Source organism: Pinus tabuliformis, chromosome 3_2, assembly GCF_031772625.1.
Source record: "Pinus tabuliformis cultivar Carrire ecotype Pingquan chromosome 3_2, CPIR1, whole genome shotgun sequence".
Lineage (NCBI taxonomy): Eukaryota > Viridiplantae > Streptophyta > Pinopsida > Pinales > Pinaceae > Pinus > Pinus tabuliformis.
This window is the reverse complement of record NC_142302.1, coordinates 167,457,884-167,485,266: the sequence shown is the minus strand read 5'-3', so window position 1 is coordinate 167,485,266 and position 27,383 is coordinate 167,457,884. Positions and strand designations below refer to the sequence as shown.

The window sequence follows — 27,383 nt, the reverse complement described above, 5'->3', positions numbered from 1 at the left end:
CTTTAATAATCTTTAATTTTATGAAGTTAATTTCAAGTATGTTTTTTTAAATAGTTTGACCTTTATTATACATACTTAAAATAACTGATATAAAAATTATTCCATCTCTTGCAGGTCTTCAAACAAAGGGTAAATATTCTTGTCCAGTTTGTGGTCCTAAGATTAAATCTCACTGTTCAAGAAGCTTAGGAAAGGAGGTGTTTGATGAGTATAGGCACTTCGTTTCTAAGAACCATAGGTACCGAAGTGCTGAAAAACATCTTTCCAATGGGAAAGAAGAGACTGGAGTAAGATGACAGAGAATGGCACCTCGTGCATGGAAGTTGCAATATGATAGTCTCTCAAGGTATGGATCGAACTCTCTATGTATCAATATACATTATATGTTTGGACTATTTTATCTTTTTTATGGTACTTTCTTCATTGTACTAATTAACAGGTTATGTTTTTGTTATAATATCTTTATCTATGATTCACGTTGTAGGTGGTGAAGGCATTAATAATAGGGAACTTCCACGAGGAATGAAATGCTATCCCGAACAATTCAGTAGACTTCCCTACTATGAGTAGTTAGAAATTTTTCATTTGTTTGACATAATGAACATCGGGAAGAATGTAACAAAGTCCTTATGGTGAATATTAGATGGAAGGAAAGATAAATAAAAAATGTCAAGATTTATAATGATGTTAAGGAGGCTGGCCATGCATTGCAAAGTGCGATCCATTCAAATAGCGATGGATACAGCCAAAATATAAGCACCCTTCCATGGTTATTGATAGCGCAACAAAGTAAGCATGTTAATGATGTTATGGAAAAAATTGAATTTCCAACTGGATTTTCTTCAAACATAAAGAATATCCTAACAAAGAAAGGTGAATTAGGTGGGGTAAAAACTTATGGTTGACATACATTCATTAAGGTAATTATTTTGGTGTATATGTATTTTATACATTGGTGAAACATATTGTTAATTAGTGTTTTATTTTTATAATAATTTGGGAAAAAATAATGATTGATCATTGTTTTTGTTATATTATGTTCTACCTTTATCTCTCCCAAAAAAATTTAAAAACAATGTCAAACAAGTTATATATGATCTTGGAAAATACATGAGGTAAGTGGAGATTTATGTGCATAGAGTACTTTGTTCAATAATTTATTGTGCCGCAGAATTTTCATTGCATGTGTTTTTCTTGTCATCATGTACTATATTTACGCCATAAGGCGTTCCCTCTGAGAAAGACATCCCTAAAATGTGACGTGTGCGATACTGACCCATTGATTCTGTGTTAGATGATTGGGGTGTTTTCGGCTGTTGGTTTAATATGTTTTTTTTTCATGGAAAAATGTCTTTTTTTCCCACCGGCTGGAAGACAGAGAGGGAGGATCTGGCTATGGGCTATGAAAAGTTAGGCCTCCTAGCGATGAGACTCGAGGATCTGGCTATAGGCTATGAAAGGTTAGGCCTCCTAGCCATGAGACTCTTGGCAATCACTGAAACAAAGAGGGCCACACAAAACGTGTCTTTCTTCCCTGGTTTCGTGTCTTTATTCTCTGCATGAGGGCCGCGTAGCCCTGTGCTTCCTACCAAAAGTTTATATAGGCATACAATCTGGCGTAAATACGCACAAATTTTCATCCAGAGGTACCTTTGATTTGGGATATAAGTAGAATAGAAATTCGCATGCTATGTACACATTAAGCCATGTCCAAGAGGGTGTTAAAACAAGTTATTGCTAAGTCTCAAAATGTTTTCTACACAGATTAACCGTCAAGGGTAACCAGCTCCACACAAGAACAGGTAATTCTTTCTTCGGTTCTTATCGGAGAGGGTGATCGAGGATGAAAAGTGGATGTCGGTGAAAATGAAATGCTTTTCCTAAATGGGTATTTCTTCACATGCCTCTTCCTCTCCTCCCGCGCATTGAATAGGTAATTTTCTGTAACGCTTTAATTCATAAAAGTATTTTTGTGTTGTTCTTCTTTTACTTTGTATTCCGGTAATTCTTTTGACACTCAAACTGAGCAGAGAAGATAATTTATGCAGAGCATAGCACAGAGGCTAATGGGTTGTTTCTTCAGTGTTTTTGTTTTTTCATCTCTTTAGTTTTTTTGTTCCTTTTACTTATTTTGATTTTCAATACTTGAATAGTTTTTACCCATATGAGTTGAGAGTCATGTCATGACTATGCTATTTTACTTCTATGCTTATAATGCATTTTTTCGTTTTTGGGTTTTACGTTTGGTGACCTCGTTGAAACCCTATGCAAAGTCTGCCATGGGTGGAAATCAAAGGGTGATGGAAGAGGTGTGCAAGGCTTTCTTTCTGAGGTATTTTAATCTCTGTTGTTGTGTTGCTATTGGGTGCTTTATGTTTTTCAATAGTTTTAATATTATCTATGTGCAGGGTTAGGGATATTTTGGAGGAGTGTTGGTGAAGACGTGGGGCTTTGCAGAGACAAAGGAACAGAATCAAAATTCTCATTAGTGGTATTTATTATTTCCTTCCTGTTATCTACTGTCAAAATCCTTATATCCTCCTTATATCCTATTCTCTGTGCTGGAAACGTAAAACATCTTTGTTGTTTTTTTAAGTAGAATTTGGTATAGAAATTAAAATAAGAAGATAGGTTGTTTTTCTTTCTTTAATGGCTTTTCTAATCCATCACTCTCATTAGTGTTTGGTTTTGTGAAATTGTAATTAATCCCATGCTCACCATTATTCTAACAACATTTCATCATTATTTTGTAACAAAGATATGATTGTTAATTTCCTCTCAAACAAAGAATCATAATTCACATTGAGTATAAATTTATAGTATTAGCTTTTAAGAGGAAGGAAGCAACTAAAGATCAAGGGTGAGCTTTTAGATACCTCTACAATATTTATAAATCAATTGCATAATTCATCCTCTTAAAAATCATGCTTTATTTGCTCTACTTATAAATTAATTGTATAATTCATCCTCTCTTTAAAATTATGATTTATTTGCTCTTAAGTTGATGTAGTTTAACTTTTCCAATCAACTATTGATATTACAGGGTAAATATTCATTTCAAGTGAATATCACTTGTTCTCGATGTCCTCATCACTTAATGGATAGTAAATAGCAAATGAGTAGCTCAACCCTTCCGATAAATTATTGATATTACATAATAGATATTCATTGATTCCAGATGTCCTCATTAGGATAGTCGAGATATTGAATAAAAAAGCCATGCTCTTAGTAAGAAAAAAAACTTAGCCTTGTATCTTTGTTCATCTTACTCCTAATACTATAGGTCCCTGCTCACCTTACTCATAGTACCGTGGATTTGTTGTAAGGTGCATTTTATATATATTTATATAGTTTTATTATATGTTATTAGTTTAATATTATAATAATAATAATCTAAATTTAAGGTTGTGGTATGATATTTTTTTGTTTGCGGAACAAGTCTCTTGTTTATGGGACAAGGGATCCTCCTCCATGTAGAAGTTTATGGAGGTGTGCATATTCCACCCCCTCTAGATTTGAATCTATGACCTCTTACATAGAAACACATCTTCTTAAACTTCAAGCTTGCCCAAGTTCTACTATAGACATAAACTTTAATTGTTTTTCCCTCATTTAGTATGTTGTTTTGTAATTTTTTCATCTACAAATTGTTGATTTTTCTAGTGTAGTTAGGGTTAGCATAATATTTATGAAATTCTGATAATTACTTTTGATGTAGATATTCTTTTAACTTTTTCAATACATAATTCAATAATTATACTTCAGAAATTCAACAATGAAGAACAATAGAGATATTTCTCTTATTAAATAAGATACACACCTAAACTTATGCTCAAATATGGTTTTCTCCTCCAAGTCAGGTCACTCAAACTTTGTTCTGCTTGTCTGATCTAGAAATTTTAGCCTCCTAACAACTATCTAGTAGCCCATAATTTTGCCCCCCAATAATAGCCCAGTAACCCATAAAATTCTGATGCTCCAACAACAATTGCCCCAGAAAGATGTCAATCACAGAGAAAGAGACTAGACCACACATGCAAGATGCTAGCTAGAGAGAGAAGATTTTGTCCTCCTTTTTTTCGTCCGTCACTACCTTTGCCCAGAAACTGTCTTGAGTGAGAGACGGCCCTTTAGCTCCAATTCTTTCATCAAGGGAATCTTCTCTGGGAGGAGGCTCTGCTCTGTGCTGTAGGATCCAAACCCTCAAGTCCAGCTCCGAAGGCTCTAATTAAAGGCAACCCATTACAATCAATGAGCACTAATTGGTATGGGATTAATCCTTACCAGTTCGTAAGGAGCATCGATGATTCAAGAGAGAATCCAAAGTTCAAATGTCATGGAACCCTTCCCATTTTAAAGCGCGTTAGTATACTCTGTTAATTCAAAGATGGGGTTCATAGCTACCCGTAGATTAAACACAAAAATGTTTAAATATAATTTTTATTTTTAAAAGGAATGAGCACTGAGAACCATATGAAACTGGACTTTAGTAATAAAAATAAAAGCAGTAAGTTCTTACCAGAGGGTAAGGATAGACCTGGGGTATCAGAAACCTAGCCATTCAAAAACAGGTGCAGTGGGTTAGAGAGATCTGTATTAAAGTGGAAAAGAGAAAAGAAAAGACCAGAGGAAGGGGTTAATATAAAAATACAGACCCCAGTCTCCGTCTCATCCGAGATGCCAAGAGCAAAACCCTGAGAGTCCCATGGTAATCCCGAAGAAATGTCTGAAGAATCGGATAAGCATAAGGTCAAAGCACCATCACGTCCAGTAGAATCGTCTAGGCTTGAAAGAGATGAATGGGATTCGCTGAAATATAAAATGCTACTAGAACCACATTTAGCTGGAATTCATTGGAAAGCACTGTCAAAGAAACCTCAAGTCTTCTCTTTGTCTATCTCTGGGGTTTTTAAAATTCTTTGAGCTTTGACATTTCAAGCTTCATTTATCCTTGTACCTGGTGATAAGGATTGTTCTTTCTACCCATAACCCCCGGCAGACAAATCATGGCAAAGCCCTATGGGAAACAATTCATTTATCCTTGTACCTGGCGAGTCATCACACCTCATATCCACATGGATATGTTGAATTTAGGGTCTTCTTAGGGAACACTAATTTCCTCACAGACAACAAAGTGATAGCCTATTGCCTCAAAAACAGGGGCATTGGCTCCCATTAGTTAACCAACAACTTTGATTGAATTAACCCGTTGTGATCTTTGATGATACAAATGTAAATCTAAATAGTTTTCAACCTATGAAAAGATCAATTCATGCCAAAACTCTAGGGGTAAGCCAGGGAGTCTAAACTGTGCTAGATTAGATGATGGCTATGCTTCAAAGGGATTGGCACAGTTTGCCATATCATCCATAAACCTCCTCCAAACACGGTGTCTGTATTCAGGAATCAAGAAGAATACCATGATAAATCCTTTTGATTGGAGTGTTATGGCTTTAAACCATTCTGGGTCCCAGTCTCCCAATTAAACTTGATCCATTTGGATATAGTATCAGTGGATCACCAAATTGTTGCAGGAGCAAACAAAGAGATCCATTGTTTTGTTAAGTACAAATATTATACATTATTGCATGACTTTAATGCTAGCGACCACTTTAGTGTTCAAGTCATATTAATGTTGGTAAATGTGACTGACATGTAACATCAAAAGCACAGGTTAGTGCAAGGTAGTTAAACAACCATAACTTCCTAAGGGTGTCTTATGTGAGAGAGTATGATTTTTCTGTCTTGTATAATTTCTGTAATATCATCCATAAAAATAATGTTATATGTTCTGTCCATTATCATATTGACTCTTATTTATGTGTTTGCATTCCAAAGTTAACATCAGAGCATGTTAAATGAGGATCCAAGCATAGTTTTGTGCATGTATGCAGCTGAGTTCAAGACAACGAGATTTTTTAATAGGCATCAAGTTAGGTCAGAATGAAGCAATTGTTGAGATCATAAATGAATAATGAAGAAGAGATGCCGGGAGGTTATATGAGTTTGTGCCTGAAAAGGATCCCTTTTTTATTCACGAAAAAAACATTATAATATGTTATAGGAGAAATCAAAATATACATTTTCATTTTTTTTATTGACACTTTCAGAACTGTAGGTCTCTGTGACCTTCTATCCAGAAGACCCCAAAAGGGTTTTTTATAACCTAATTTTTGCAGTCATCTCTAGGCATTTTTTTCCTCAGCTTTTCTAGAAAGCACCAAATTTACATTCAAATTTGCCTGAAATTAGGCCATTACATAAAGTTATAAACAATTCACAAGATTAACTTCTAGAGCAGAATATCTGATTTTTTTTGTGAAAATCAGTGTAGGGAAGGAACTGATGCTGGAAGGAAAAATTCATTGGTAACTTTGTAGACATTTCCCTTCCTGCAGTGATAATACTTCTTTAGGTAATCTGTTTTCTTGTTTATTGAATTCTCTATAGATGCGCGAGAAAAAGATTTCAGAAAACTTCACTATGACCTCAGAAACCCTGTCCCCGTTCATGGTTGTGCTCAGCACCATATTTTCTGTCCAATCCATAATCAATTTAGAATCTTCCATTACCTGGAGCCTGGCATTATCTTTTTGAACTGCATGTTGCAACAATAATCTTAAGTCACGGAATTCTGCTCTACTATTTGTCCCCTGGCCTATAGCATACTTGAAAGAGATGAATGGGATTCACTGAAATATAAAATGCTGCCAGAACCACATTTAGCTGGAATTCATTGGCAAGCACTGTCAAAGAAACCTCAAGTCTTGTCTTTCTCTATCTCTGGGGTTTTTAAAATTCTTTGAGCTTTGACATTTTCAGGCTTCATTTGTCCTTGTACCTAGTGATAAGGATTGTCCTTTCTACCCATAACCCTCTGCAGACAAATCATGGCAAAGCCCTATGGGAAACAATTTATTTATCCTTATACCTGGTCAGTCATCACACCTCATATCCACATGGATATGTTGAATTTAGGGTCTTCTTAGGGAACACTAATTTCCTCATAGACAGCAAAGTGATAGCCTATTGCCTCAAAAACAGGTGCATTTGCTCCCATTAGTTAACCAACAACTTTGATTGAATTAACCCGTTGTGATCTTTGATGATACAAATGTAAATCTAAATAGTTTTCAACCTATGAAAAGATCAATTCATGCCAAAACTCTAGGGGTAAGCCAGGGAGTCTGACTCTAAACTGCGCTAGATTAGAATATGGCTATGCTTCAAAGGGATTGGCACAGTTTGCATAGTGGGCATATCTTGCCTGCCCTGGGTACGAAGTGTCTGGTGTGGCTGGGGAACTAGCTAACGTGATGTGATTCCTTGGGAACAAGCTACTGTGCTGTAAGTTGATCAGCATATTGAAATGAAATACCTTCTCTATATTTGGAATGCCTTACCTGCCCTATCCATGAAATTCAATATGCGTTACAATCTAATATCTATTAGCAAGTGTTTGTTCATCAGTCTCATTCTATGAAGAAATGATGTTGTGTTAAGATGAGTAGAAATAGATGAGAAGGAAGCATCCTGCCAGTAGCGTGTGTGAGGTGGCAGGACTGTTTCCTAGGAGAGTAATCAACTAAAAGAGTTTATAGCTTTAAAAGATCACAGGTGTATTAGAATGTCTTCCATTAGATCATGGCCTCGTATAGCCTTAAAAGATCACAGGTGTATCAATGTCTTTTAGAGGAATATAAACATTGTTGTCATATTTTTTCTTCCATTAGATCATGGCCTCTTGTAGCCTTAAAAGATCACAGGTGTATCAATGTCTTTCAGAGAAATATAAACTCTGGTATATCTTTTATTTATTTTGGATGATTCTTAAAGTAGCAATATATCGTTATTCAATATAATAGACAAATTAGACAAATTGAGACTGGTTGGTCCCTACCTAGGTTTCCAAGTGTTTGTACCTTGCAACATGTTTTGCTTCATGGCGTTTGTTAACTATTAGGGAAGAGGTTATATGCTTATTTTCTAGGACACCCACATTAGCTTAGGATTTTATAACATAAGAAAACCTTTAAATTCCTGCAAAACCTTGAGTTTTACAGTGACGATATACACAGCAGTCAAGAACCCCAACATTGAGAGATTCAAATATGACAACAACACAATTGTGTTCTATTACTATGGTACGCAGATTGGAATTATCAATTCAGTTCTGGGAGGATGGATAGTGGCAGAGGAAACATAGTATCTTTCTGCAACCCTAACAGTTCAACTGTTTCCTTTCATTCCTGCTTCTTAGAATCTAGATTTCTTCTCTGATGCCAATTCCTCCAAGATTATTCCCATAGACTTCACAGTATACATGGGTGGAGATGCCAGAGTGTTATATTTCTTCACTTCTTATGTTAAATCTATTGTTTACTGTAACTTTGTGATTGATATCAAGCAAGAGACAAATCTTAGAATGGAATGTTCGTAGATTTATCAGTCCATTTTTTTGCATGTCAATAATGGGTTTGAGTATGGAACAAAAATAATGGGTTCCAGTATGTAACAAATAATTATTTTCAGATTCAATTCTCGCCAGTGATATGATGATGTTTGATTGATAATTGGCCAAAAGATAAGCATACCAGAGATTTCACATCTCTCAAATACTGCTGCGAGTTATACTTAAGTTATACAATGAAATAAAGCCAGCTATGAACCATCATTAGATCATGGTCTGTTGTAGCCTTCAAAGATCACAGGTGTATCAGAATGTTTTGTTGCCTGGATCCATTAGAGCATGGACTGTTATAGCTTTAAACGATCACAGGTGTATCAGAATGTCTTCCATTAGATCATGGCCTCATATAGCCTTAAAATATCACAGGTGTATCAATGTCTTTCAGAGGAATATAAACACTGTTGTCATATTTTTTCTTCCATTAGATCATGGCCTCTTGTAGCCTTAAAAGATCACAGGTGTATCAATGTCTTTCAGAAAAATATATACTCCCGTATATCTTTTCTTTATTTTGGATGATTTTTAAAGTAGCAATATATCGTTATTCAATATAATAGACAAATTAGACAAATTGAGACTGGTTGGTCCCTACCTAGGTTTCCAAGTGTTTGTACCTTGCAACATGTTTTGCTTTATGGCATTTGTTAACTATTAGGGAAGAGGTTTTATGCTTATTTGCTAGGACACCCATATTAGCTTAGGATTTTATAACATAAGAAAACTTTTAAATTCCTGGAAAACCTTCAGTTTTACAGTGACGATATACACAGCAGTCAAGAACCCCAACATTGAGAGATTCAAATATGACAACAACACAATTGTGTTCTATTACTATGGTACGCAGATTGGAATTATCAATTCAGTTCTGGGAGGACGGATAGTGGCAGAGGAAACATAGTATCTTTCTGCAATCCTAACAGTTCAACCGTTTCCTTTCATTCCTACTTCTCAAAATCTAGATTTCTTCTCTGATGCCAATTCCTCCAAGATTATTCCCATAGACTTCACAGTATACATGGGTGGAGATGCCAGAGTGTTATGTTTCTTCACTTCTTATGTTAAATCTATTGTTTACTGCAACTTTGTGATTGATATCAAGCAGGGGACAAATCTTAGAATGGAATGTTCGTAGATTTATCAGTCCATTTTTTTGCATGTCAATAATGGGTTCGAGTATAGAACAAAAATAATGGGTTCCAGTATGTAACAAATAGTTATTTTCAGATTCAATTCTCGCCAGTGATATGATGATATTTGATTGATAATTGGCCAGAAGAGAAGCATACCAGAGATTTCACATCTCTCAAATACTGCTGCGAGTTATACTTAAGTTATTCAATGAAATAAAGCCAATTGTGAACCATCCATTAGATCATGGTCTGTTGTAACCTTCAAAGATCATAGGTGTATCAGAATTTTTTATTGCCTAGATCCATTAGAGCATGGCCTGTTATATCTTTAAAAGATCACTGGTGTATCAGAATGTCTTCCATTAGATCATGGTCTCGTATAGCCTTAAAACATCACAGGTGTATCAATGTCTTTCAGAGGAATATAAACACTGTTGTCATATTTTTTCTTCCATTAGATCATGGCCTCTTGTAGCCTTAAAAGATCATAGGTGTATCAATGTCTTTCAGAGAAATATAAACTTTGGTATATCTTTTCTTTATTTTGGATGATTCTTAAAGTAGCAATATATCGTTATTCAATATAATAGACAAATTAGACAAATTGAGACTGGTTGGTCCCTACCTAGGTTTCCAAGTGTTTGTACCTTGCAACATGTTTTGCATCATGGCGTTTGTTAACTATTAGGGAAGAGGTTATATGCTTATTTGCTAGGACACCCACATTAGCTTAGGATTTTACAACATAAGAAAACCTTTAAATTCCTGCAAAACCTTGAGTTTTACAGTGACGATATACACAATAGTCAAGAACCCCAACATTGAGAGATTCAAATATGACAACAACACAACTGTGTTCTATTACTATGGTACGTAGATTGGAATTATCAATTCAGTTCCAGGAGGATGGATAGTGGCAGAGGAAACAGAGTATCCTTCTGCAACCCTAGCAGTTCAACCGTTTCCTTTCCTTCCTGCTTCTCCGAATCCAGATTTCTTCTCTGATGCCAATTCCTCCAAGATTATTCCCATAGACTTCACAATATACATGGGTGGAGATTCCAGAGTGTTATATTTCTTCAATTCTAATGTTAAATCTATTGTTTACTGCAACTTTGTGAATGATATCAAGCAGGGGACAAATCTTAGAATGGAATGTTCGTAGATTTATCAGTCCATTTTTTTGCATGTCAATAATGGGTTCAAGTATGGAACAAAAATAATGGGTTCCAGTATGTAACAAATAATTATTTTCAGATTCAATTCTCGCCAGTGATATGATAATATTTGATTGATAATTGGCCAAAAGAGAAGCATACCAGAGATTTCACATCTCTCAAATACTGCTTCGAGTTATACTTAAGTTATTCAATGAAATAAAGCCAGTTGTGAGCCATCCATTAGATCATGGTCTGTTGTGGCCTTCAAAGATCACAGGTGTATCAGAATGTTTTTTTGCCTGGATCCATTAGAGCATGGCCTGTTATAGCTTTAAAAGATTACAGGTGTATCAGAATGTCTTCCATTAGATCATCGCGTCATATAGTCTTAAAAGATCACAGGTGTATCAATGTCTTTCAGAGGAATATAAACACTGTTGTCATATTATTTCTTCCATTAGATCATGGCCTATTGTAGCCTTAAAATATCACAGGTGTATCAATGTCTTTAAGAGAAATATATACTCCGGTATATCTTTTCTTTATTTTGGATGATTCTTAAAGTAACAATATATCGTTATTCAATATAATAGACAAATTAGACAAATTGAGATTGGTTGGTCCCTACCTAGGTTTCCAAGTGTTTGTACCTTGCAACATGTTTTTCTTCATGGCGTTTTTTAACTATTAGGGAAGAAGTTATATGCTTATTTGCTAGGACACCCACATTAGCTTAGGATTTTATAACATAAGAAAACCTTTAAATTCCTGCAAAACCTTGAGTTTTACAGTGACAATATACACAGCAGTCAAGAACCCCAACATTGAGAGATTCAAATATGACAACAACACAATTGTGTTCTATTACTATGGTACGCAAATTGGAATTATCAATTCAGTTCCGGGAGGACGGATAGTGGCAGAGGAAACAGAGTATCTTTCTGCAACCCTAACAGTTCAACCATTTCCTTTCATTCCTGCTTCTCAGAATCCATATTTCTTCTCTGATGCCAATTCCTCCAAGATTATTCCCATAGACTTCACAGTATACATGGGTGGAGATGCCAGAGTGTTATATTTCTTCACTTCTTATGTTAAATCTATTGTTTACTGCAACTTTGTGATTGATATCAAGCAGGGGACAAATCTTAGAATGGAATGTTCGTAGATTTATCAGTCCATTTTTTTGCATGTCAATAATGGGTTCGAGTATGGAACAAAAATAATGGGTTCCAGTATGTAACAAATAATTATTTTCAGATTCAATTCTCGCCAGTGATATGATGATATTTGATTGATAATTGGCCAGAAGAGAAGCATACCAGAGATTTCACATCTCTCAAATACTGCTGCGAGTTATACTTAAGTTATTCAATGAAATAAAGCCAGTTGTGAACCATCCATTAGATCATGGTCTGTTGTAGCCTTCAAAGATCACGGGTGTATCAGAATGTTTTGTTGCCTGGATCCATTAGAGCATGGCCTGTTATAGCTTTAAAATATCACAGGTGTATCAGAATGTCTTCCATTAGATCATGGCCTCATATAGCCTTAAAAGATCACAGGTGTATCAATGTCTTTCAGAGGAATATAAACACTGTTGTCATATTTTTTCTTCCATTAGATCATGGCCTCTTGTAGCCTTAAAAGATCACAGGTGTATCAATGTCTTTTAGAGAAATATAAACTCCGGTATATCTTTTCTTTATTTTGGATGATTCTTAAAGTAGCAATATATCGTTATTCAATATAATAGACAAATTAGACAAATTGAGACTGGTTGGTCCCTACCTAGGTTTCCAAGTGTTTGTACCTTGCAACATGTTTTGCTTCATGGCGTTTGTTAACTATTAGGGAAGAGGTTATATGCTTATTTGCTAGGACACCAACATTAGGATTTTATAACATAAGAAAACTTTTAAATTCCTGCAAAACCTTGAGTTTTACAGTGACGATATACACAGCAGTCAAGAACACCAACATTGAGAGATTCAAATATGACAACAACACAATTGTGTTCTATTACTATGGTATGCAGATTGGAATTATCAATTTAGTTCCGGGAGGATGGATAGTGGCAGAGGAAACATAGTATCTTTCTGCAACCCTAACAGTTCAACCGTTTCCTTTCATTCCCGCTTCTCAGAATCCAGATTTCTTCTTTGATGCCAATTCCTCCAAGATTATTCCCATAGACTTCACAGTATGCATGGGTGGAGATGCCAGAGTGTTATATTTCTTCACTTCTTATGTTAAATCTATTGTTTATTGCAACTTTGTGATTGATATCAAGCAGGGGACAAATCTTAGAATGGAATGTTTGTAGATTTATCAGTCCATTTTTTTGCATGTCAATAATGGGTTCAAGTATGGAACAAAAATAATGGGTTCCAGTATGTAACAAATAATTATTTTCAGATTCAATTCTTGCCAGTGATATGATGATATTTGATTGGTAATTGGCCAGAAGAGAAGCATACCAGAGATTTCACATCTCTCAAATACTGCTGCGAGTTATACTTAAGTTATTTAATGAAATAAAGCCAGTTGTGAACCATCCATTAGATCATGGTTTGTTGTAGCCTTCAAAGATCACAGGTGTATCAGAATGTTTTTTTGCCTAGATCCATTAGAGCATGGCCTGTTATATCTTTAAAAGATCATAGGTGTATCAGAATGTCTTCCATTAGATCATGGCCTCGTATAGCCTTAAAAGATCACAGGTGTATCAATGTCTTTCAGAGGAATATAAACACTGTTGTCATATTTTTTCTTCCATTAGATCATGGCCTCTTGTAGCCTTAAAAGATCATAGGTGTATCAATGTCTTTCAGAGAAATATAAACTTTGGTATATCTTTTCTTTATTTTGGATGATTCTTAAATTAGAAATATATCGTTATTCAATATAATAGACAAATTAGACAAATTGAGACTGGTTGGTCCCTACCTAGGTTTCCAAGTGTTTGTACCTTGCAACATGTTTTGCTTCATGGCGTTTGTTAACTATTAGGGAAGAGGTTATATGCTTATTTGCTAGGACACCCACATTAGCTTAGGATTTTATAACATAAGAAAACCTTTAAATTCCTGCAAAACCTTCCCCGTGAGGATTAGATTGTGTGGATTATATTAGGTTTTTTTCCCACAGAGACTATTAATTTCCATAGCACTGTACAGATTATGTTGGTTACTCACACAACAATGTTAAATACAGATACTTTGCATCACTTCCTAAAAAAAGCCTTGGCCTACTCTGTTTTAAGTTTTTTTGCAAAGAGAGTCTGTTAAATAAATTAACGAAACATACAAATCAGAAACAAAATATAGTCAATTTCCAAACAAAATATTTCCAAACATCTTTTTCCTGGAATCTTGTACATAGTCATCACACCTCATATCCACATGGATATGTTGAATTTAGGGTCTTGTTAGGGATTTTGGACTAAAACTTGGGTTTGTTTCCCTACAGATACATTAGGATTGCCTAAGGCTCTATTGCCATTATCCCATACTCCCTTTTTTTTCTTTTTATTGTATAGTATATTGATTCCTATCTATTCTTTGATTACTGTTTAGATTGTATGCTTAATAGTAAGTGGGTATTATGGTGTTGCATTTATTCATTCTAAACTGGAGGGTCAACCTCTCAGTAAATGCCAAGGATTAACACCATAACAAAATTAGACTTAGAATTCTGGAGGCACTTTAAAAACAATTATTGCAAGTCATTCAAATGCTTATTTTCCTTGAAAATTCAAGACTATTTGGGGGCCATGTTGGAGTTTTAGATTTCAATTAACAAGTTATTGAAAAACTGGAAATGCTAATCTGTAAGAATACTTGATACAACCCACTGTTATCTGTCTAATTACGTAGTCTGAAACAACATCATTCATAAACAAAGGGATTTGACCATCATATAAAAATTTCAGTTATTTATTTATAGAATAATCGGAAATGCCCATCTAGAAGAAGGGTTTGTACAGTTCATAACCTCTCTCTTGTATCCCTGTCAGGCTGTTAATTTTTCTTCCATTTCATCTACAATTTTACATTTTGTGATCACTACTGTCGCTTTGAAAGAAAAATAGTTGAGATCTGTACTTAACATTCTTTTTGTCATTCACACATTAAAAAGCGAAAAACAAATACATGCATGTGCATTTGCATTTAGAATACATGCAGAAATTGATTTAGGACAATGCATCTTCGTGTGTGCTCCTTGCTCTATGTTGAAACAATTTCACTTCTCTTTCCTTAGTAGCTAGGATTTTCATTGCAAAAAGAAATTAAACGGCTGTTTATCATCTTAGATTGCATATTTAGGAATTGTAAATCTACATCACACGGTCAAACTTAAAGGTAAACTTCTTAAGAAAGATCAACTGTAAAATAAATTTCAATAAACATAAAAATGCTTTGGAATCCAACACACAACATTTAGAAGTCTAGGCTAGAGACGTATTCCGGCATCGTAAAGCCTGGTAACTATCGCTTTCATTGTAGGTTGGGTGATTCCTCCTCTTTGAGACGACAAGTGCCAATACGGACTTGTGCTCCCACATACCATCGAGTATATATTGGGAGACCACAATAGGCTATATCCTTTATCCTTAGGAAGCCGTTTCTGCCGCCCTATCGATCGCAATGCACTGAACACAACATTCGGGAAGATTGACTGCTGTACCATAAAAAGTATTCTGTAGTTTTGTGATTGGTTTGGTAATCCCTCTGTCTAGATTTCTAGAGTAGTCACTTTCATTCTTTTTCAGACTCCTTAAAAGAAAAGGTCCATCTGAGCACTTGTCACTTCAAGCTCATTAAAAATCGAAGGTGACTAGAGTCATCTTTAGCTTTTTCTCGACTCTTAAAAATTGAAAAAGCAAGTTGTGTCAAAGCGTCATAAAATTTATTTAAATCGGAATAACATCACTGTTCCCTCGTTGGTCTTAGGTTGAGAAAATGGAGTCCACCAATCAAGGATTTCCCCTCGGGGGAATCCTACTCCCTTTTCCTCTAGGGGAGATGTTGGTGCACCTCATATGGCTACATTGTCCCTTCCAGGGCTTGCAATTGGCCTGCCAGTATGGCTTTTCTCGACCTCTATCGTTCAAAACACCGTGATTCTTGAGCAATCAAATTAGCACCCAAATGATACTAGAGTTACCCAAATCGAAGGCGACTAGAGTCATCTTTAGCTTTTTCTCGACTCTTAAAAATTGAAAAAGCAAGTTGTGTCAAAGCGTCATAAAATTTATTTAAATCGGAATAACATCATTGTTCCCTCATTGGTCTTAGGTTGAGAAAATGGAGTCCACCAATCAAGGATTTCCCCTTGGGGGAATCCTACTCCCTTTTCCTCTAGGGGAGATGTTGGTGCACCTCATATGGCTACATTGTCCCTTCCAGGGCTTGCAATTGGCCCGCCGGTATGGCTTTTCTCGACCTCTGTCGTTCAAAACACCATGATTCTTGAGCAATCAAATCAACAACCAGAAGATAGTAGAGTTACCCCCCAACCTTCTACTTCGTTTGTTTCTCCCTCTCCTTCTTCCTCTTTTCTTAGTGAAACTAGTCAAACTAAAAACCAAGTAATTGAGAAGAAGAAGAAAAGGAAGGAGAAGAAGAAGAAGAAGCCAACGACGAAAGGGGAAACCATGCATCATCTGACGAAAATCCACACACTGCACCATCCAAACCTAAATCTCCATGTGTCATTTGCAAAGGAGATCACAATCATCGAGATTGTCCTTGCATCCCACGGATCTTAAGGGACTGGTCTCCCTGCTTGCCGTTCCTTTCTAGCACTACTTTTGGCTATTGCATATTCCTTTACTCTTTTGAATGACATACTTCATTTTATCCTCTCATCTAGCTTTCACAAGAGCTGTCCTTTCTTTGTTTGTGAATATGTCAACTAAACAAATGCCAACTGATCCTGAGGATTAAAAACATCTAATTCCAAGCCTGTACAACATACTAAGTACCAGGCAGGTAAGCTGTTCAGAGCTTTTAGATGTTCCAGAATGGTGCCAAAGGTGAAGTTGTTTGGCTTAAAAACACTCTCCTCATTTGACCTAAAACATTTCGGGCCTCATGGCATTACCCAACGCAGGCCTTGACAATGGTGCCAAAGCTGAAGTTGTTTGGCTTAGAAACAATCTGCTTATTTGAGCAAAAACATTTAGGGCCTCATGGCATTACCCATTCTGTGCATATCATCAAATTACAAATCCTGAAATTACATAATTTTATGTAACCTCATCTAGCATAGGCATTGCATTAAATAGTTTCAGTGCTTGGTCATTGGACCTATGTTGAGCTTAGCCACCTATCATTGCATTCTATGCAATTGCACAACTTCTCTCCACCATTATGTACAACATTCGTTTTCTCTGGAAACAAAAATACTCATGCAAAACCCAAATTCCACAATACAAATTTGCCCAATACAAAACCCACAACGTAGCTCCAATGTAGCTCTGGTGTTGCTACTGCCAAATTCCCTAAAAAATGTATACATTATTTGGCACAGGAAACTCAATAATCATGCCCTATCCGATTGTTTCTAACATGTGTAGGTTTCTGAAATTGTTAATTTACAATTTTAACTATGTTTCAAAAAAATGATCATATAAAAGTTGTTGTAATAAATATCTTTCTTCATTATGTTTACAAGCTTAGATACCCACTCATTTAGAAACAAATTGAACATGCTTCTTGCCCTTTTCCCTTTAATTCATATATTTTCAAGTAATGTTATAGGAATGTAATGAATATTAAACATCTTACGCGAAGAAAACAACATTTTTGTGTTTTGCTTTGTATCAGAAAATGACAGCAAACCTTACTCAGAATGCAATTTCCTCAATGTTATCTGGATCAACTCATATTCAACCATACCTACAAATTGTTGAACTTGAACCAATACAATCAATGCGAAATTCAACTCCACGATATCGTACTGCAATTTCAGACGGAACACATAAGAAACATATCATGCTTCCAAAATATTTCAATGATCTCGTAGCAACAGGCTTGCTACAAAAGGGTTCTTTTATAAATGTTAAAAGCTGGACTACCTCAGCTATCGGTCCATCAACGTAAGTTTGCTATAAATTTCTTATTTCAAATTTAACATTTTTATTTATAACACATCTGCTTCTAACAGTTATTCCTATGGCTCTCATTTGTTGTGTAGGTCTATAAAGCTAATAGACTTTGAAATATCTACTTCATTTGCACCCTTAATTGGAAATCCAAAAACTATGAGTATCTCGATCACATCTGATGAAAACACTCCATCCTCATCGAACCCAAATCCTTTATCAAAAAGACACTGCCCTCTTCCAACTACTCCAACTCCATCCGTTCTGCCAATTCAAATTCCCATCAAATCGTTAAACCCTTACCACTCAAATTGGTGCATAAAAGGATACATCCAAAGGAAAACAACTCTTCGACAGTTTCAAAATCAATACGGACCCGGTAAAGTGTTTGGTTTTGACCTGTTTGATACAGAGGGTGGAGAAATACATATTACATGTTTCAACAATGTCGCAGATTATTTTCGACAAAATCCAAAATGGAAATGTCTACATTGTCTCTAAAGGGAATGTAAAAATGGCTAATAAGCAATACAACCACTTGAACAATGACTGGGAAATTTTGTTGAATGCAACATCTACCATAGAACATGTTGCCAATGAAAAAAAACATAATCCAATAGTGCAATTCAATATAAAATCAATTAATGATATCAGAACAACAAACGTCAACTCCATTGTTGATATTCTTGGTATTTTCACAGACATTTCCAGTGTATGCACTATACGTAGAAAAGACAGCTCTTAAGTTAATAAACGAACAGTACAACTTCAAGACATGTCAGGGTATAACATAGATGCAATCTTTTGGGGAGATAATTTTAATTCCGTGTCACAGGAAATCTCCTCCCTATGTGCTACAGGAAATAACCCCATCGTTGCAATCAAATCTGCGCGTGTTGGAGAATTTAATGGAAAAATATCGGCACTACAACGAGATCTATTATTCTTCTAGATCCTGACATTGAAGAGGCCCACACGCTAAAGTCATGGTTTAAAAAAGAAGGTTCGACTACAGCTTCTACATCTTTGACAACAAGATCTCCTTTTGGCCATCAACAAAAAAAAATAACAATTGCTGATATTTACAGTATGGATTCCTTAGAGAAACCAACATTTTTCCAATTAAAGGGCACAATAACAAAAATTGGGATGGATAGTTTTTACTACATTTCTTGCCCGTCGATCGTTGGTGGGAAAAAATGCATGAAAAAACTTATTCCACAAAATACAGGGATGTGGTTCTGCCCAAAATGCAACGCTGAAGTAAGTGACTGTGATTACAGATACTTATTGAAAATCGACATACAAGATCACACTGGTGAATCAGCTTCAACTATTTCTTTCGAAGACGCGGGTTCTACAATTCTTGGAAATAATGCCAAAGACTTCTATTTATTATCTTCAGATCCAAAACTGATCAAGGAAATTGCCTCTAAAGCTCTATGGACAGATCATATCTTCACACTATCGGTGAAAACATAAACTTTTAAAGAAGTGCCATGATTGAAATGAGTTATCATAAAAGAAGAAAAGTTGCATTTCATGACAGAGTGCAACAACATCCTTCGAGAAATTCAGAACATCTCGATATTGTAGATAAATATCGCAACATGTATTCCTTGCTTTTTGACAATTCCTATTGTCCAATTTTATAAATACAACTTTACACGATATACTGTTGCATGCCTTCTTACGGAATTTGCTTATATACCATTGAAATAAGTATTTGTCCTCCATTGTATCTAGCATTATGTGAGTAGACAAATTCACATTATTTTTTTCTTTTATCATCTTCTTCCTTTTAAAAAATGACGTAACTTGCTACGTTACACATGAAACTATCTACATGTATAAAGAAAAAATACTAATATGTTCTTTCAAACACATTATTCAAGTAAAAAAATTCACATAAAACTATTCAAAACTTAAATTTTTTACCCTTCTTTCACTTTCATACAATAACATGGTTGTTGTCTCCAAATAACATTCTTCTTTTCCCCTCTCTTGCTTATAGGTACCATAAATTTTACGAATGGCTTCTTCTTCTAATAATGAATGTGCAGTGAGCTTTATCAAGAAAAAAAAGACATCAGAGTGTCAAAAACACAAAAAACAGAAGGAAAACCAACATTCCTCGTCTGAAATGGCCCACCCCGAAAACAATCCTCCCTTGCAATTATCAAACTCTTTATCTTCTCAGCAAACCTTTCAAACAAATACATCCATACCTCATTGCCCTAACCCCTCCTTTGCACATGCTTTCAGCAACGTTTATACTAATCAAGCACATTGAGATTTCCGTGCAAGGATTGATAAACTTCCACCTAAATGCCCATGCTCCATTTGTCTTGAATCATATCCTGGAATACATATCCGCAATTCCAACCACATGTATTGCTACTCCAGATGCGTCTCTGAAACAAAGGGTCATCGCTTCTCATTATCAAACAACATGGACCCTGGTCATCAACCAGCTATCCTTACATCTCTTTCACAAATAGAAGAAATGCTCATTGCTAGGGTTAACCCTATACTACAAGTAACACATGCACGTGGTGGCCAATATAAATACAGTGGCCACACAATTTGTTTTCCTCAAGACATTACAAAAATCACAAACATGTTGCCACGACGTGTTGAAAACTTGGACATCCTAATTGTCACTCGTCATAGTAATGACCATAAGGCTTATGATTTCATTGTCAGTGGACATCACGTTCTCGCTGCATTAGAATACAAATTTGCAAATGACCCATACTATAAGAATGTTCGTATTGATAACAACGCATTGGCATCCTTTCCAGAAATTCCCACTGATGTCTCCTCCTCCCTTCACCATTCCAATACTACAGAAACCACTGTCCACCTTTCACTTGAACCACCACATGAGCTCACCGAAGATTCCGTAGACCCATCCATAAACCAAGCATCATCATTCATAACCATCATACCTAATACAAATACAGAAATCCATGAAATCCGCCATTATTTACATGCTTACAACCACCAATCTGAGACTACAATTGAGTGGCCAACAATTGGTTTATCGCCAATCAATGAATACAACACAGAAGGTCTACTCTCTATGGCTTTCCCCACCCTTTTTCTGACAGGAGCTGCAATGCCAAATCAGCCAAGAATGAAAGCAGTGCAATTACATGAATATGCACTTCATCTCATACGTTACTATGATAACAGATTTGGAAAGCACCCACGATTTCGTTATTACATATATAATCTCATGATGTGACATCGCAGTGAAGAAACAACATCGATTTTTGTGAAAAAGAACATCAAAGATAATTTCCCAATATCTATTCAAGATCTGAACATTCGATTAGAACAATTTCCAGATGAGCAATTGGCAGAGCAAGTCATGCGATTCGGTAGCTCTTTACGTGGAACAAGATCATTTTGGCACAAAGCTAAAAATGAACTAACGGACATGATATCTCAACTCGGTTGCCCGATGTTCTTCTTCACATTAAGTGCAGCTGATACAAAATGGCTTGATCTTCATGCAATCATGCTCGGATGTCTTCCTTCTAATATTGCAAAAAAACAAAAGTGGAGAAATGATAACATTATCTCTAACCCACATTTAACATCACTATATATGCACCATAGATTCACAACATTTCGTGAGATTATCTTAGAGAAACACTTGAAGACAAAAGATTACTGGTACAGGTACGCATTCTACCGCATTTTTTTTCCAAAAACTCGAAACAACATTCCTCACCTATTACAAAATTATCTTACAAAAACACATACTTGACAGGTATGAATGGCAACATAGGGGATCTGCGCACATCCATGGTTTCCTTTGGATAGAAAATGCACCTGATATGGAAAACCTCAACTGGGAAGACACAGAAGCAGTTGATATTACAAGGCAGTTCTTCGACAAATATATTTCCGCTTGGAACCCTCGTGCTCCTTTGACTTCAAACCATCCAATTGCTTGGACAAATCCCGGAGACCCTTGTTTATTGTCCACACTGCAAATCTTCAGAACCAATCCTTTAAATGACTATGAACAACTCATCAATTGTGTTGAATCTCACACAAAATGCTCAGAAAGCACATGCCTAAGAAAAAATGGATCCTCACTCCAATGTCGTTATAAAGCACCATGGGAATTACATCCAAAATCGGCCTTATTCATTGATTCCAATGGCCAAAAAACATACACCCCTGCTCGCAACGACGATCGACTCAGTAGCCATAACCCTACCATCCTATTTATTTGGCGTGCAAATGTTGACTGCTAACCAGTACTCTCCATACACGCTGTACAAAAATATATCGCCAAATATGCATCCAAAGTAGAAAAAAAATCTGAAAGCTTCCACCACATGCTACGTAGAATTGTCCCGGCTTCACCCATTGCTGACCCAGCAACATCCGCATTTCGAAAATTTCTTGCAGAAACCCTTGTTGATCGTGACATTGGAGCACAAGAAACCTGCCATATGCTGCAAAAATTACCATTAACATTATGTTGTCGACCATTCATTTCTTTAAATGTAAGCCAAAAAATTCTTATGCGCCTTCCACAAACAAACACCACCTCCACTACATCCCCACACATCATAGATACATATATCCAGCGCCCTTCTACCCTAGAATCCACATAACTAATACAATTAGCAAGATCTTGGTCATATGATCCTCGTCGCAAAACAAATAAATGGAAACAAAGACCTAAAAAAGCAATTGTTCGGGTCATACCACGTTACTCCTCCATACCATCCACAACTGAACCTTGCTACGCTGACTTTTGCAGAGTTGAACTTATGCTATACAAACCTTTTCGCCATATCATACAAGATATAGGAGATTCTGCTGCAGAATTCATCACAAATTGGCAAACATTTCGTCCATTCTACAAACCTTGGCATCAACACCGCACACTATCTGATATTGAATCTGTCGCAAATGATACCTCAACTATTCATGAAACCAATCCTCCAGACACCATGGAAATAAATGAATGGGAATTACTTTCCCAATTACACCCTACAAATGAGCTTCTCATAAATGACCTTGACATGCTTGGTCTTCGTGGCTTTGATGACACCCATAACTGGAATCATACCACTATCCCATTAGATCTACAAAATAATGCCATACAATTCATTGAGAATAGCCGCTCCATCCACCACATTCTTCAAACACATCAACATATCCTGGCGACCCTTACTACATTATCTCCAATGCAAAGAAAAGCTCTAAATATTATTTCTAATCATTTTGCTAAGAAGGATTATTTACCCGCTCTCAGAATGATAATACAAGGCACTGCTGGTACAGGAAAATCCCTCCTTATCAATTGCATCAAAGATATGCTCATAAGCCTTGCAAGCCCAGAACCTTCACCGATCATGCTCCTCGCCCCTACAGGGGTTGCTGCCTTTAATCTGCTCCAACCCATACTTTAACATCACCAAAAGGTTTCCTCCATTTATTTACCTCATTCTATTTCATAACATACTTTTCATATCTTTCAACAATAACCAACTTTAATCAATATTAATAATTAACCAAATATTAGAATGTCTTTATATTATCTATACATCTCATTCTAACATTTTCTTTCTTTTGCAACAGGACACATGGACTCAGAAATAGCATGCCTAAGCAACTACAAGTAGAATGGCAAGCAAAAAATATGCATCTCCAACTACGCATAGACCTCCAATGGTGTTCAATATGCCATTATTCACCATGCATCTTCCAATAACAATATATAAATCCCCATAGCAAAGGTAACTTCATTTCCATTCATTACAAATTCATTTTAACACAACTCACCTGCAAAGTATTACTAATAAATTTCCACAACTGATTTACTTATTACTAATTCTAACAAAATATACATTTTGCAGGTCCATTACTGCTTCTTCAGGTCTTTGATGCCTCCAACATGTTTTGATACAACTTCAAATATGGAATGACAAGCACAATGTTCTTTAGAATATTATATTCCTCCTCGAACCTCTTCTGTTACAATTCACTATTTGTATTTTCCATTTCAAACTTAAAAAAGGATGTTTCAAGATCAAATACCATTTTGATGGTTTATGTCCTCACAACTATTTGTATTTTCCATTTCAAACTTAAAAAAGGATGTTACAATTCACTATTTGTATTTTCCATTTCAAACTTAAAAAAAGATGTTTCAAGATCAAATACCATTTTGATGGTTTATGTCCTCACAACTATTTGTGTTTTCCATTTCAAACTTAAAAAAGGATGTTTCAAGATCAAATACCATTTTGATAGTTTATGTCCTCACAACCAATTCATTGTCAATGGGTTTTAACATATTTTGTTAACAAAATCAATTGATTTTAATGAATATAATACATGTTTTCAATATATCTTCATATTAATTTAATTTCCCCTTTGAATAATGATTTCTTAAATAACCCTATCCAAATCAATATGGATACCCAATTGTTGTTCGCATGGATTCATTCATTTATCTTCACCTTTAACTCCACAATTTTTACCAACTACAAACAAAGGTCTCTAAACAAGTTCAATGGATATTTATGGCTACTTGCATTCCATTTCAGCGGTTTTCGACATGGCTTCCTCAAATTAAAACTCGGAATCATCGACCCTTGCTTTCAAAAAAGCCCACAAAAGCCCATTCACATTTCAATATTCTTCCACACACTATGCCTTACGACGTTTCCTTTGCAACATTAGGTGCAAATGCTAGTATTCCTTTTTTGTTGAAAATTGTGAGCTGATTGCTTCATTTGTAAATGGTTTTCATCTAAAGAAATAAATAAAGAAGATATAAAGTATTCGAGAAAAAACATTTCTCGTCTAATGTGTGAAATGAAAAAGTATATACCTTCAACATTTTTCAATGCACAAGAATATTACCTCATATGCCAAGTCGAAGAGATTGAAAAGTGTGGACCTGTACACATAAGATCAATGTGGATGATTGAGAGGCGCTTGAAATCAATGAAGGATTTGGTCAGACAAAGAGCACGTCCTGAGGGTTCTATGGTAGAGGGATATATGGAATATCAAACCATGGATTATATTCATCAATATAGTGATTAAATATTACAAAATATTAATGTATTGGATCGCATTTGGGATGTCAACTTTGTGACAGATGATTTTGAAGGGGAGCACCTATTGGGGAAAGGTAGAATGAGGAAAGTGAGATGTAAGTAGATAGTGGATATTTATAGCACATTTGACTTATTTGTTTTTATGTATATCGTACTTATTTAATTTTTATTCTTCCTGCATAATCCATTATTATGAAGGTATAACATGGTAAATAATATAATATATGTGAATTGTTTTATTTTAATACAACTGGTCGAGAGTGGGATGCAATACATTTATACATTGCAAACAATAAAGATTGGATGAAGGTATGGATTGAACGATGAAAACAAGCTAATAATGGTAGGTTATCATGGTATGGTGTGTCTTCATTGGTCAAAGAAGCTCAACGTAGTGGAGATACTAATCTTACGCGGAGGGAAATTGATTTAGCATATGGTGTAAACTATTCTCAGTCAAGCATATTCACCCATTATACTTAGTTTTTTTATAATTATATTGATGCATATCATGTGTTTTTTTCTTAATTTTCAAAATTTGCAAGTATAAATATGCATATTTATCAATTCACAATGCCTTTTTTAAATGTGTTTGATGTATTACAGTTGAAACACCACAAAAAAATGTGGTATAATGGTCGCAAATTTCACAACAAATGGTTGGATGAAAAGATGGAAACTTATGATAGTGGGATAACTGATATATTTCAAGTTATCAATGTTTCCTCTAGAGGTGATAGACATCCAAAATTATTTGAGAATCGATACTATGGGTATCTGCAAGATATACTTGAGTGTGAATTTGAATCCTTCAAAATAGTTATGTTCAATGCAAATGGTTTAGGCTATGAATCCATGAACGTGAGCCTGATAATAATGTTATTGAGGATACTAACAGATTCACCATGGTTGATACAAGGAATCTTGAGTCAGGATCAGAGAAATATGTTATTCCAAGCCAATGCGAACAAGTATTTTATGTAGATGTTATAGGTAAAATAGGTTGGTCATATGTTGTTAGATATGATCCTAGAGGAAGGCCTGTAAAGTATAATGTAGCAGAAGAAAATGAAATTGAAGAAGATGATGTAGATGAGCAAGGGGTTCATGTAGTGTCAGAATAAGATGTCAAAGAAGTTCAAGGAATATATTTTAATTGAGATAATACTAATTTGTATGAACTATATGATATTGAAATTGTGTTGGACAAAGAACTTGAAGAAGTTGAACAAAATGTAGAAAAGCATGTTCTAGATGATGATATAGATGATGATGCTGATGTTGATATGGTGAATCGTTTGTACATGAATTCTAAACTGGATGATACAGATGATGAGATGAACAAGGAAGAATATTAATGATATCAAAATGTTGAAAAGTAAAAGGTATGTATTTATATGTTTTTAGTTGGTTTCTTCTCTTTCATTCACCTTAAAATTTCATTTCCCTAATTTTTTATGTTTGAATGTTACTGTATTTCTTTCAAATATATTATAGTAGATATATTGGGTATGGGGAATTGAGAGTGATGTGAGGGGGGGAGGAGACATATGAGCTTCCAACTTCACCTGGTTAGCCTTATTAAGTAGATAATATATTATTCTTGAAATGAAGAGAAGCTCATTTATGTTTATACAACAATTTCCAATTTTCACTTTAATGGTTCGTTAAGTAGGCGTACCAAACGAGTTGGGCGACGGGTGTACTAGGTGACACAGTAGTCAGGAAGACATGTGAAGTAAGGTTGGCCCATGACTACCCATGAGTTCCCACCAGGGTGTTTCATAATGATTTTTAGAAAATTGACTAAATTAATGTTTAGGTGTTAAAAATCGGGGTATAATTGATTGATTATGCAGCATGGACGTACTGAAAAATGATAGTATTTTGTTGTCATTGATGAGATAATGATTTTTGTTGATTGATTTTCATAGTAGGGTGAACGCCCGCGCCCTAGATGTACTTGCACAAAGGTGGAGCGCCTAGGCGCCCTTGTGCGTGTCACGAGCTGAGCACGCCAGAACGTTCGCTTAGTAGGGGCGCCCATGAAGCAAGTTGGTGGATTGACCCGACTTGGTAAGGGGCTCCCACATTAAATAAGTAAGGTCGTGTTGATGCCTCGAAAATTGCTGCATCGACATCGGGGAAAACCACCCGGTTTGGACCTTAAAGGCAACTCCTTTTCCGTTTGGTGTGGTGGCTCCGACTGGATATAATGGGATCAGTTTCCCAATGGTTTGGAAATAGGATGGATAAGTGATTGATCTTTTATTATCTAATGATAATGATGGATGATTTATTCTATAATGAAAAATTATAAACAACTAATCTATCCTGGGAAATTTCCACTTTAGTGCAACTTTTGATGATCTTTATCCACAAATAGGCATATAGATGACTCTACTTATA

At 35.5% G+C, this 27,383-nt stretch overlaps 1 long non-coding RNA gene across 2 annotated transcripts; it reads left to right on the top strand.

Annotated features, from left to right (window-relative positions):
• The first annotated feature begins 1,413 nt into the window (after positions 1-1,413).
• Positions 1,414-23,997, top strand: LOC149180321 (uncharacterized). Of its 2 annotated transcripts, XR_016256913.1 has the most exons (5): positions 1,414-1,646; positions 1,765-2,332; positions 2,409-2,491; positions 23,485-23,642; positions 23,763-23,997. It is a non-coding gene; the product is annotated as an uncharacterized LOC149180321 (long non-coding RNA). The 2 variants fall into 2 exon arrangements; XR_016256912.1 differs by having other exon boundaries at positions 1,424-2,332.
• The last annotated feature ends 3,386 nt before the right edge of the window (positions 23,998-27,383 follow it).